The sequence below is a fragment of the Arachis hypogaea genome, chromosome 6 (genome assembly GCF_003086295.3).
Source record: "Arachis hypogaea cultivar Tifrunner chromosome 6, arahy.Tifrunner.gnm2.J5K5, whole genome shotgun sequence".
Classification (NCBI taxonomy): Eukaryota; Viridiplantae; Streptophyta; class Magnoliopsida; order Fabales; family Fabaceae; genus Arachis; species Arachis hypogaea.
Window position 1 is genome coordinate 84,717,099 of NC_092041.1, and position 10,548 is coordinate 84,727,646.

General features: G+C 35.6%; 1 long non-coding RNA gene across 1 annotated transcript; it reads right to left on the reverse strand.

Annotated features, from left to right (window-relative positions):
- Positions 1-221: 221 nt before the first annotated feature.
- Positions 222-4,039, reverse strand: LOC140173471 (uncharacterized). Its single transcript, XR_011862396.1, has 2 exons — positions 3,874-4,039; positions 222-1,265 (listed from the first exon to the last, which is right to left on the reverse strand). It is a non-coding gene; the product is annotated as an uncharacterized lncRNA (long non-coding RNA).
- Between the last annotated feature and the right edge of the window lie 6,509 nt (positions 4,040-10,548).

Sequence of the window (10,548 nt, forward strand, 5' to 3'; positions counted from 1 at the left end):
GTTCTAATCCTCTCCCTTGGGAAGGATTAGTGTTAGTGACTAGAGAGCCAGCCAACAATAAATCCAATTACAATTTAGCTCTTGAGTATTCCAACTCAAGGTTCTCCTTTTAATCAACTCTCAATCAAGTTAGAGGACTACTCCATTATCATGAATGTAAACTTCAGAAAATTAGAAAGGAAAATAAAGAAAGACATGATAAACAATAATAAAAAGATCAATTAAAATTAAAAATGGTTCTTGTATTAATAAATTATAAAAATAATCCAATTATAACTCTAGACAAATTAAGGATATGAAAGAGTAAGCGAAAAGTAAGGAAACAAACTAGAATGATGAAGTCTTGGTGGAGGTAGTAACTCTTCTCAATATCTCAATCCAAAATGCAATAAAACAAAATTCTAAGAACTATGAATGTGTAGAGAGAAAACCTAGAGGAGGAGTAAAATTAGATCTAGAAAACTAAAAAACTAAAATTATGCGTAATGAGAATCGTCCCTAGTCTCTGCATGTTTCCTGCCTCTAATATGCATTTCTGGGCCGAAAACTGTGTTAAAACGCGGCCCAAAATCGACGCCAGTGATTTCTGTAAATTCTACAGATCGCGCACGTCACGCGACCACATCGTCCACGCGTTCGCGTCATCTAGCATTTTTCCTTTCTACGCGTGCGCGTCGTCCACGCATTCGCGTTACTCGTGCAGATTCCAATCCACGTGCTCGTGTCAGGCACGCGTTCGCGCCACTGTGATTTTCTCCAATTCGCGCGGATACGTGAGCCATGCGTCCGCGTCGCTTCTTGCTGGTCATCTCCTCAATTTCTTGTGTTCCTTCCATTTTTGCAAGCTTTCTCTCCATTTTCTAAGTCATTCCTGCCCTATGAAGCCTGAAACACTTAACACACAGATCACGACATCGAATGGTATAAAGGAGAATAAAAATATACAATTAAAAGATCTCTAGGAAGCAAGTTTTCAATCATAGAACAATTTTGGGAAGGAATTATAAATACATGTAAATCGTATGAATAAGTGGGTGCAGACTTGATAAAACCATACAATTAAACACAATATAAATCATAAAATAATGGTTTATCACTACCCAACCAAATTCTATACTCCGCGGTTGTTGCAGTCAATGGATCTGACACCTAAGAACAAGTTAATGTAGAATAGGAAGATCAGAGTATGGGAACGAACGAATTTGATTTGTTAGCAAACTCAAGGAGCAGCTTCATCTTCTGAAGTTGTTGCAGCGAGCGGAAGGCTTTTGGGTAAGAAGAGAAAGTAAATGGACATATTAGCAAGGATGAATGAACATGTGTAATATTCAACTGAGGCCCAAAAAAAACTTTTCTAAATACTTGCTGATGTTATCTCCAGTGTGAATGACAAGTTCAAGATTGGTGAGAAATTGGAGTAGCTTGATTTTGGTGATGATGAAATTGTTCAAGTTATGATGAAGTTTTTTAATAATCCTCATTTGGAAAAGAGTTTTTAGGGTTTGACAAATTCGTAGAAGAGTGCACTAGTACAATTCATCTCAGATCGAACTAGTCTTGATTGAGTTTGTTATGCTATATTAGAAAACTTATCATATTTTGCAATAGAGTTATTTTGTGATGTAAGACCTCCATGGTTATTTTCTTTACTGCATTAGACAAGCTTGCTGGATTTAGCTATTGAGATGGTTATTATATTTTGGAAAACGTATCATATTTGGCAATAGAGTTATTTTGTGATGTAAGAGTTCCTATGGTGATTTTCTTAACTACATTAGACAAGCTCGATGAATTTAGCTATTAAGATGGGTATTTTATTTTAAAAAACTATATTATATTTGGCAATAGAGTTATTTTGTGATGTAACACTTATATTATAGTGATTTTCTTCAATACTTTAGGCAAGCTTGTTGGATTTAGCCATTAAGATGAGTTTCGAATCTGTAAAATAAAATCAGCATTGTGCATTGATCATTTATGTTTATACATTTTCAATTCATTGTGGAAAGTAGTAGTACCTTATAATAAAAAAATTAAAGGCAATCATGTTTATATATTATTCGAATGTACTGCATCATTCTATCCATCTTAGTGAATTAAAAATAGTATTTATTGAGCATTCATGTTTATATAGTATTTGAATGTGTTGTATCATTCTATCCATCTTAGTGAATAATTATAAAGAAAAAATGATAAAATAATTTAAAATGATGTAAACTTTTTGAAAATTAGAAACATCATTTCAAATTGAAATAATTACAACAAAATATTTGTAACATGATAGAAGCATCTGACTAACTATGGTAGCAAATGGCCAAAGAATAACTAGCTCTTTGATGTAGTTATCTAAAGTAATTACTTACTTAATTGCATAGAATATAAGTGTCACATTAAAATTTGAAAAAATAGTACTAAAATTAAAAAGATACAAAATACAAAGTCTATGATATGAAAACATGATAATATTTTCAGTGTCATAATTTCACTCTCTACTTTTCTAATCCTTTCATTCATCTTGAAGTTGAAACTGTTATTGCTTGGATAATCTTCTAAAGCTCTTTCATAAGGTTAGGAACTTGGTTTTGCTTTACCTTGAATAGAAGGACATGTTCACCTAAAGTATTCACATCTCCTAACAGGACATGCATAGTACTCTCGACCTGAATTTGTAATACTATGTGAAACTTGTAATGGAGCTCTCAATCCATAGTCGCAAAAACATTCACCTATTATATTAGAGTTGCTGCTGCTATGTGATTCATTTGACAATCAAGGCACACTAAATAATCTTCTTCTTCAAATTAAACTTCCACACGTTTCAAAATTCATTTATAGTTCAACAATGGTAGCTTGTAAAAAAATTGAAACCAAAAATTAAATTGAAGAAAAAATAAATAAAAGTAACAGGGACAATTTTCTAAATTAAGCTCATCGCATAAGGAGCAATAATTATGAAAATAAAGTTTAGCAAACAACAATTTGCAATAACTATGAAAATAAAGTGCATACTAGCACAGTAAAATTAGATAATTATTTTCATATTTTATGAAGCTATCTTCTCAAATTTCTTCCCCCCTCAAAAATGGAAAAAGATTCAAAGATTCATAAGAATATTTAACATAAAAATATAGTCTGCTAGGTAGTTTTCATTGATACAGTTGTATTGCTGAAGGCTAATAAATTTCTCAAAGCAACTTTAGTAGTATCCTCCATTCTAAAGAATGGGATTCTCAAAGATTGATAAGTCACAAGATAGTAATAATGAAGGATGGCTACATAATTATAATCATCAAGAAATATTATTCTACTAGGAAAGATTACAACTTTAGTAGTGTCCTCCAACCTTATAATTATAAGCACCAGAAAAGATTATTCTACTAGAAAAACCTAGATGGTAAAGCTTCTAAGAATAAAGAAAGAGACTTGATTAGATTGAAAAATGATAACAAATTGTTCCAAAAGAATAAAATTTTTTGGCTCTTGAAATTTTATTTACCACCTAAAAACAAGCATAAAACTACTTTTTCATATAATGTAAAATCAGAATTAGGATAGCTATATTTGACAAAACACATTCATAAATTCACAACGTTGCAAACAATTTGATAATGTCAATATTAATTAATCTGTTTCTAATTAGTCAATCAAGAATAATAAAAAAGATCAAACACATGAATATGATTTTTTCATCATCATCATAAAGAAACAAACAGATACCAATCATATACATCAAACAAGAACTTGTTGCATAATACAGAGTAATTTATAAACCTAGCTAAAATAGAGACAACTCTGATTCAACAGAGACAGAATGTGTGTCAGTGTGTGAGACAGTGAGAGATAGAGAGAAAATATGGACTTCACGAATTTCACCTGGCAACGCAATGGTGAAGTGTGAAGAGACGGTGGAGCGGCTTCCTCAATGGGGTCAAATTCTACGCCGAGTTGGGTAGTAGTATTAGCGAAGAGCTGAACGGAGTTAGAGACTAGGAGTGGGGAGATCAAGGAAAGGGGAAAGGGGGACACATTCATTGATGAGTTAGGGTTTTATTTAGATTTAATTTAATTATGGGTATTTTAGTAACTTCACATATTTTAGTTTTTATTTTTAACTTAAATCAAATAGGATATTGAAATATAATTTAGTCCTATATACTTTATCTTAAACACAAATACAAAGACTTAATTTAATTTTTGTCTTTCAGTCTTAGTCTATCTTCCAAGCACAGCCTAAAGATATTCACACAAGACCCCCATTAAAGATTCTTAGTTCTAGACAGAGAATCATGCAAACATATGCGAGTGACAATTTTGGAGGAGTTATTCTTCTTGAAGAGGTTGATGGGATTCAACATTATTGTGCACATGCAAGTGCACAGTTCAAAGATTTTGAAAAATATTATCAAACTACATTTAAAGATATTCTCGCTATCAAAAGAGGCATTGAGAAATTCAGTTTCATCTTAGCCTTTATTACTTTACTATTGAAATGGATAATACTTCTTTTCCATCCATTCTAGATGCCAAATAGAAGATTAAACTAGATGCTCTTAAGATGAATTGACTAGTTTCTTTGCTATGAATTCACCGTAAAACATATCAAAGGAAACCAGAACATGTTGGCTAATTTTCTCTCTAGGCAAGTTAAAGATCTTCCATCTAAGTCACTTTGTGTTCTTCTCACTATGAGTTCCTTTTCCACCTACGAAATCCTTTTCCCACATTGTCCATAAATAAACAAAACATACAGAGGTCAGACATGACATTTTTCCTTGAATACTCGTTTTAGAACAACATTAGAAGTATCTACCCATGCAAAAACATGCTTGTTCTACAAGCTTTATAAACTGCTCCTTGTCACCTAGATTCTACCAAACCCAAAGCATTTTTGCATTAATACCACGTATTATACTATACCTATAATTCAAGGACCAATTCTTGAATGAAATGATGTGGTATAATTAGGCACTCTCAATTAAATTTACCTATGTTACTATCATGCATGTTTATCCAATCTACATGCTACTATGTAGCAAACCTATGAAAACTCCTATCTGATTTTATTAAAGGACTGTCAATTTGTCTAAAAACAATGGCTTCTCTTTCTCGACCCCACTAATAATATTGCAACAATTTTAGCGTAATTTTATCACATATGGAATCACTAACAGATTTGGTGAATACTCTTTTTGCTTGTTCTAAGATTTAGATTATTAGGGAGGATCATTAGCACAAAATCTATGTGAAACTGATGAGCGGATAATTTATACGCTTTTGGCATTATTTTTAGGTAGTTTTTAGTAGGATCTAGCTACTTTTAGGGACGTTTTTATTAGTTTTTATGCTAAATTCACATTTATGGACTTTACTATGAGTTTGTGTATTTTTCTGTGATTTTAGGTATTTTCTGGCTGGAATTAAGGGACCTGAGCAAAACTCTGATAAAAGGCTGACAAAGGACTGCTGATGCTGTTGGATTCTGACCTCCCTGCACTCGAAATTGATTTTCTGGAGCTATAGAACTCCAAATGGCGCTCTCTCAATGGCGTTGGAAAGTAGACATCCAAAGCTTTCCAACAATATATAATAGTTTATACTTTATTCGAGATTAGACGACGTAAACTAGCGCTCAACGCCAGTTCTATGCTGCATTCTGGAGTCAAACGCCAGAAACACGTCACGAACCAGAGTTGAATGCCAAAAACACGTTATAACTTGGCATTTGATGAGCGGATAATTTGTACGCTTTTTGGCATTATTTTTAGTATGTTTTTAGTATGATCTAGTTAGTTTTTAGTATATTTTTATTAGTTTTTAGTTAAAATTTACTTTTCTGGACTTTACTATGAGTTTGTGTGTTTTTCTGTGATTTCAGGTATTTTCTGGCTGAAATTGAGGGACCTGAGCAAAAATCTGATTCAGAGACTAAAAAGGACTGCAGATGCTGTTGGATTCTGACCTCCCTGCACTCGAAGTGGATTTTCTGGAGCTACAGAAGCCCAATTGGCGCGCTTTCAACGGCGTTGGAAAGTAGACATCCTGGGCTTTCCAGCAATATATGATAGTCCATACTTTGTCCAAGATTTGATGGCCCAAATCGGCGTTCAAAGTCACCCTCAGAATTCCCAGCGTTAAACGCCGGAACTGGCACCAAAGTGGGAGTTAAACGCCCAAACTGGCATAAAAGCTGGCGTTTAACTCCAAGAAGAGTCTCTACACGAAAATGCTTCAATGCTCAGCCCAAGCACACACCAAGTGGGCCCGGAAGTGGATTTTTATGTCATTTACTCATCTCTGTAAACCCTAGGCTACTAGTTCTCTATAAGTAGGACCTTTTACTATTGTATTTTCATCTTTGGATCATTTTAGATCTTTTGATCATCTTTGGACATCTAGTTCTTAGATCATTGGGAGGCTGGCCATTCGGCCATGCCTAGACCTTGTTCTTATGTATTTTCAACGGTGGAGTTTCTACACACCATAGATTAAGGTGTGGAGCTCTGCTGTACCTCGAGTATTAATGCAATTACTATTGTTCTTCTATTCAATTCCGCTTGTTCTTGTTCTAAGATATCACTTGTTCTTCAACTTGATGAATGTGATGATCCGTGACACTCATCATCATTCTCACCTATGAACGTGTGACTGACAACCACCTCCGTTCTACCTTAGATTGGGTGAATATCTCTTGGATTCCTGATACACGATGCATAGTTGATCGCCTGACAACCGAGTGCTCGCCTGACAATCGAGCCAGCCATTCCGTGAGATCAGAGTCTTCGTGGTATAGGCTAGAACTGATGGCGACATTCAAGAGAATCCGGAAGGTCTAACCTTGTCTGTGCTATTCTGAGTAGGATTCAATGATTGAATGACTGTGACGCGCTTCAAACTCCTGAAGGCGGGGCGTTAGTGACAGACGCAAAAGAATCACTGGATTCCATTCCGGCCTGATCGAGAACCGACAGATGGATAGTCGTGCCGTGACAGGGTGAGTTGAACATTTCCACTGAGAGGATGGGAGGTAGCCATTGACAACGGTGAAACCCTTGCTTGAGCTTGCCATGGAAAGGAGTAAGAAGGATTGGATGAAGACAGTAGGAAAGCAGAGAGACGGAAGGGACCAGTATCTTCATGCGCTTATCTGAAATTCCCACCAATGAATTACATAAGTATCTCTATCTTATTCTTTATGTTTTATGCGTTTATCACCATACCCATTTGAGTTGCCTGACTAAGATTTACAAGGTGACCATAGCTTGCTTCATACCAACAATCTCTGTGGGATCGACCCTTACTCGCGTAAGGTTTATTACTTGGACGACCCAGTACACTTGCTGGTTAGTTGTGCAAAGTTGTAGTGATCACAATTTCGTCCACCAAGTTTTTGGCGCCGTTGCCGGTGATTGTTCGAGTATGGACAACTGACGGTTCATCTTGTTGCTTAGATTAGGTACCTTTTTTTTTCAGAGTTCTTAAGAATGAATTCTAGTGTTTTAAGGTGATGTTCTTATCATCACCAAAGCTGATTGATTTTCATCAATTTAGCTCTTGAATGCAATGTCCTGCTGAAGCTTGTTTAGCCATGTCTAATTTCTTTAGACTAAAGCTTTAGACTAACATTGCATGATTCCTGGAATTCTCATTAAGAATTTTGATACCTTTATTTTCTTTTTTTTCACTTAATCTTCGAAAAAAAAATCCAAAAATATTTCTTGTTTGAGTCTAGAGTCTCATTTTAAGTTTGGTGTTAATTGCATGTTTCTGTTTTTCTTGCATTCATTCATATGTCTTAGTGATCTTCAAGATGTTCTTGATGATTTCATTACTCTGATCTTTAATTCCTCTTGACTTGAGTGTTTATGTGTCTCATATGCATTCTCATTAGTGTCAGTAGTATACAAATTGCTAAGTTTGGTGTCTTGCATGCATTATTATTTGATTTTAGTTGCATTTTGATTATTAAAAATCCAAAAATATTTTTAATTTGTGTCTTTTCAAGTCAATAATACAGGGAATTGAAGATTCGGAACATACTGGAGAGGAATTACACAGAAAAAGCTGGGCGTTCAAAACGCCCAGTGAAGAAGGATAGACTGGCGTTTAAACGCCAGCCAGGGTGCCTGGTTGGGCGTTTAACGCCCAAAAGGGTAGAGTTTTGGGCGTTAAACGCCAGAATGTGCACCATTCTGGGCGTTTAACGCCAGGATGGCACAAGAGGGAAGATTTTGTTTTCAATGCAAATTTTTTTCAAGTTTTCAAAATCTTTTCAAAATCAAATTTTTTCAAATCATATCTTTTCAATCAAATCTTTTTCAAATTCAATTTCTTTCTATTTTCAAAGATACTTGCTATCAATTAATGATTTGATTCAACATTTCAAGTATGTTGCCTTTTCTGTTGAGAAAGGTTTAATGTTTGAATCATATCTTTTCTTGATAGCCAAGTCATTAATTTTCAAAATCAAATTTTTTTTTAAAATGTTTTTCAAATCATATCTTCTCAATCACATCTTTTTAAAACCAATCATATCTTCTTAACCACATCTTTTTCAAAATAACTTTCAATCAAATCTTTTTGATTTCTAATTTCAAATTCTTTTTCAAAAATCACTTGATTTCTTTCCCACTTTTATTTTCGAAAATCAATTAGTGTTTTTGAAAATGTTTTCAAAATCTTTTACTTGATTTTCGAAAATTACTTCCCCTCTTCTCACATCCTTCTATTTATGGACTAACACTATTCCTTAATGCAAAATTCGAACTCCACCTTCTTTGATAAGTTCGAATTTTCTACTTCTGCCTTCTATTTTTCTTTTCCTTTGACACCTCAAGGAATCTCTATACTGTGACATAGAGGATTCCACATTTTCTTGTTCTCTTCTCTTTCTTATGAGCAGGAGCAAGGACAAAAGCATTCTTGTTGAGGCTGACCCTGAACCTGAAAGAACCTTGAAGCGAAAACTAAGAGAAGCTAAGGCACAATTCCCTGTAGAGGACCTAACAGCAATCTTCAAAGAAGAAAAACACATGGCAGCCGAAAACAACAACAATGCCAACAATGCAAGGAAGGTGATGGGTGACTTTACTGCACCTACTCCCGACTTCTATGGGAGAAGCATCTCTATCCCTGCCATTGGAGCAAACAACTTTGAGCTTAAGCCTCAATTAGTTTCTCTAATGCAACAGAATTACAAGTTTCATGGACTTCCATTGGAAGATCCTCATCAGTTTTTAGCTGAATTCTTGCAAATCTGTGACACTGTCAAGACCAATGGGGTTGACCCTGAGGTCTACAGACTTATGCTATTCCCTTTTGCTGTAAGAGACAGAGCTAGGACATGGTTGGACTCACAACCTAAAAAAAGCCTGAACTCTTGGGAAAAGTTAGTCAATGCCTTCTTGGCAAAATTCTTTCCACCTCAAAAATTGAGTAAGCTTAGAGTGGAAGTCCAAACCTTCAGACAGAAGGAAGGAGAACCCCTCTATGAAGCTTGGGAAAGATACAAACAATTAATCAGAAAGTGTCCCTCTGACATGCTTTCTGAATGGAGCATCATAGGTATTTTCTATGATGGTCTCTCTGAACTATCCAAGATGTCTTTGGATAGCTCTGCTGGAGGATCTCTTCATCTGAAGAAGACGCCTACAGAAGCTCAAGAACTAATTGAAATGGTTGCAAATAACCAATTCATGTACACTTCTGAAAGGAATCCTGTGAACAATGGGACTAGTCAGAAGAAAGGAGTTCTTGAGATTGACACTCTGAATGCCATATTGGCTCAGAACAAAATATTGACTCAGCAAGTCAATTTGATTTCTCAAAGTCTGTCTGGAATGCAAAATGCACCAGGTAGTACTAAGGAGGCTTCATCTGAGGAAGAGGCTTATGATCCTGAGAACCCTTCAATGGAAGAGGTGAATTACATGGGAGAACCCTATGGAAACACCTACAACCCTTCATGGAGAAATCATCCAAATTTCTCATGGAAGGATCAACAGAGACCTCAACAAGGTTTCAACAATAGTAATGGTGGAAGAAACAGGTTTAGCAATGGCAAGCCTTTTCCATCATCTTCTCAGCAACAGATAGAGAGTTCTAAGCAGAACACCTCTGACTTAGCAACCATGGTCTCTGATCTAATCAAAACAACTAAAAGTTTCATGACTGAAACAAGGTCCTCCATTAGAAACTTGGAGGCACAAGTGGGACAGCTGAGTAAGAAAATTACTGAACTCCCTCCTAGTACTCTTCCAAGCAATACAGAAGAAAATCCAAAAGGGGAGTGCAAGGCCATCAACATGGCCGAATTTGGAGAGGAAGGAGAGGCAGTGAACGCCACTGAGGAAGACCTCAATGGACGTCCACTGACCTCCAATGAGTTCCCCAATGAGGAACCATGGGAATCTGAGGCTCAAAATGAGACTATAGAGGTTCCATTGGACTTACTTCTGCCATTCATGAGCTCTGATGAGTATTCTTCCTCTGAAGAGGATGAGTATGTCACTGAAGAGCAAGTTGCTAAATACATTGGAGCAATCATGAAGC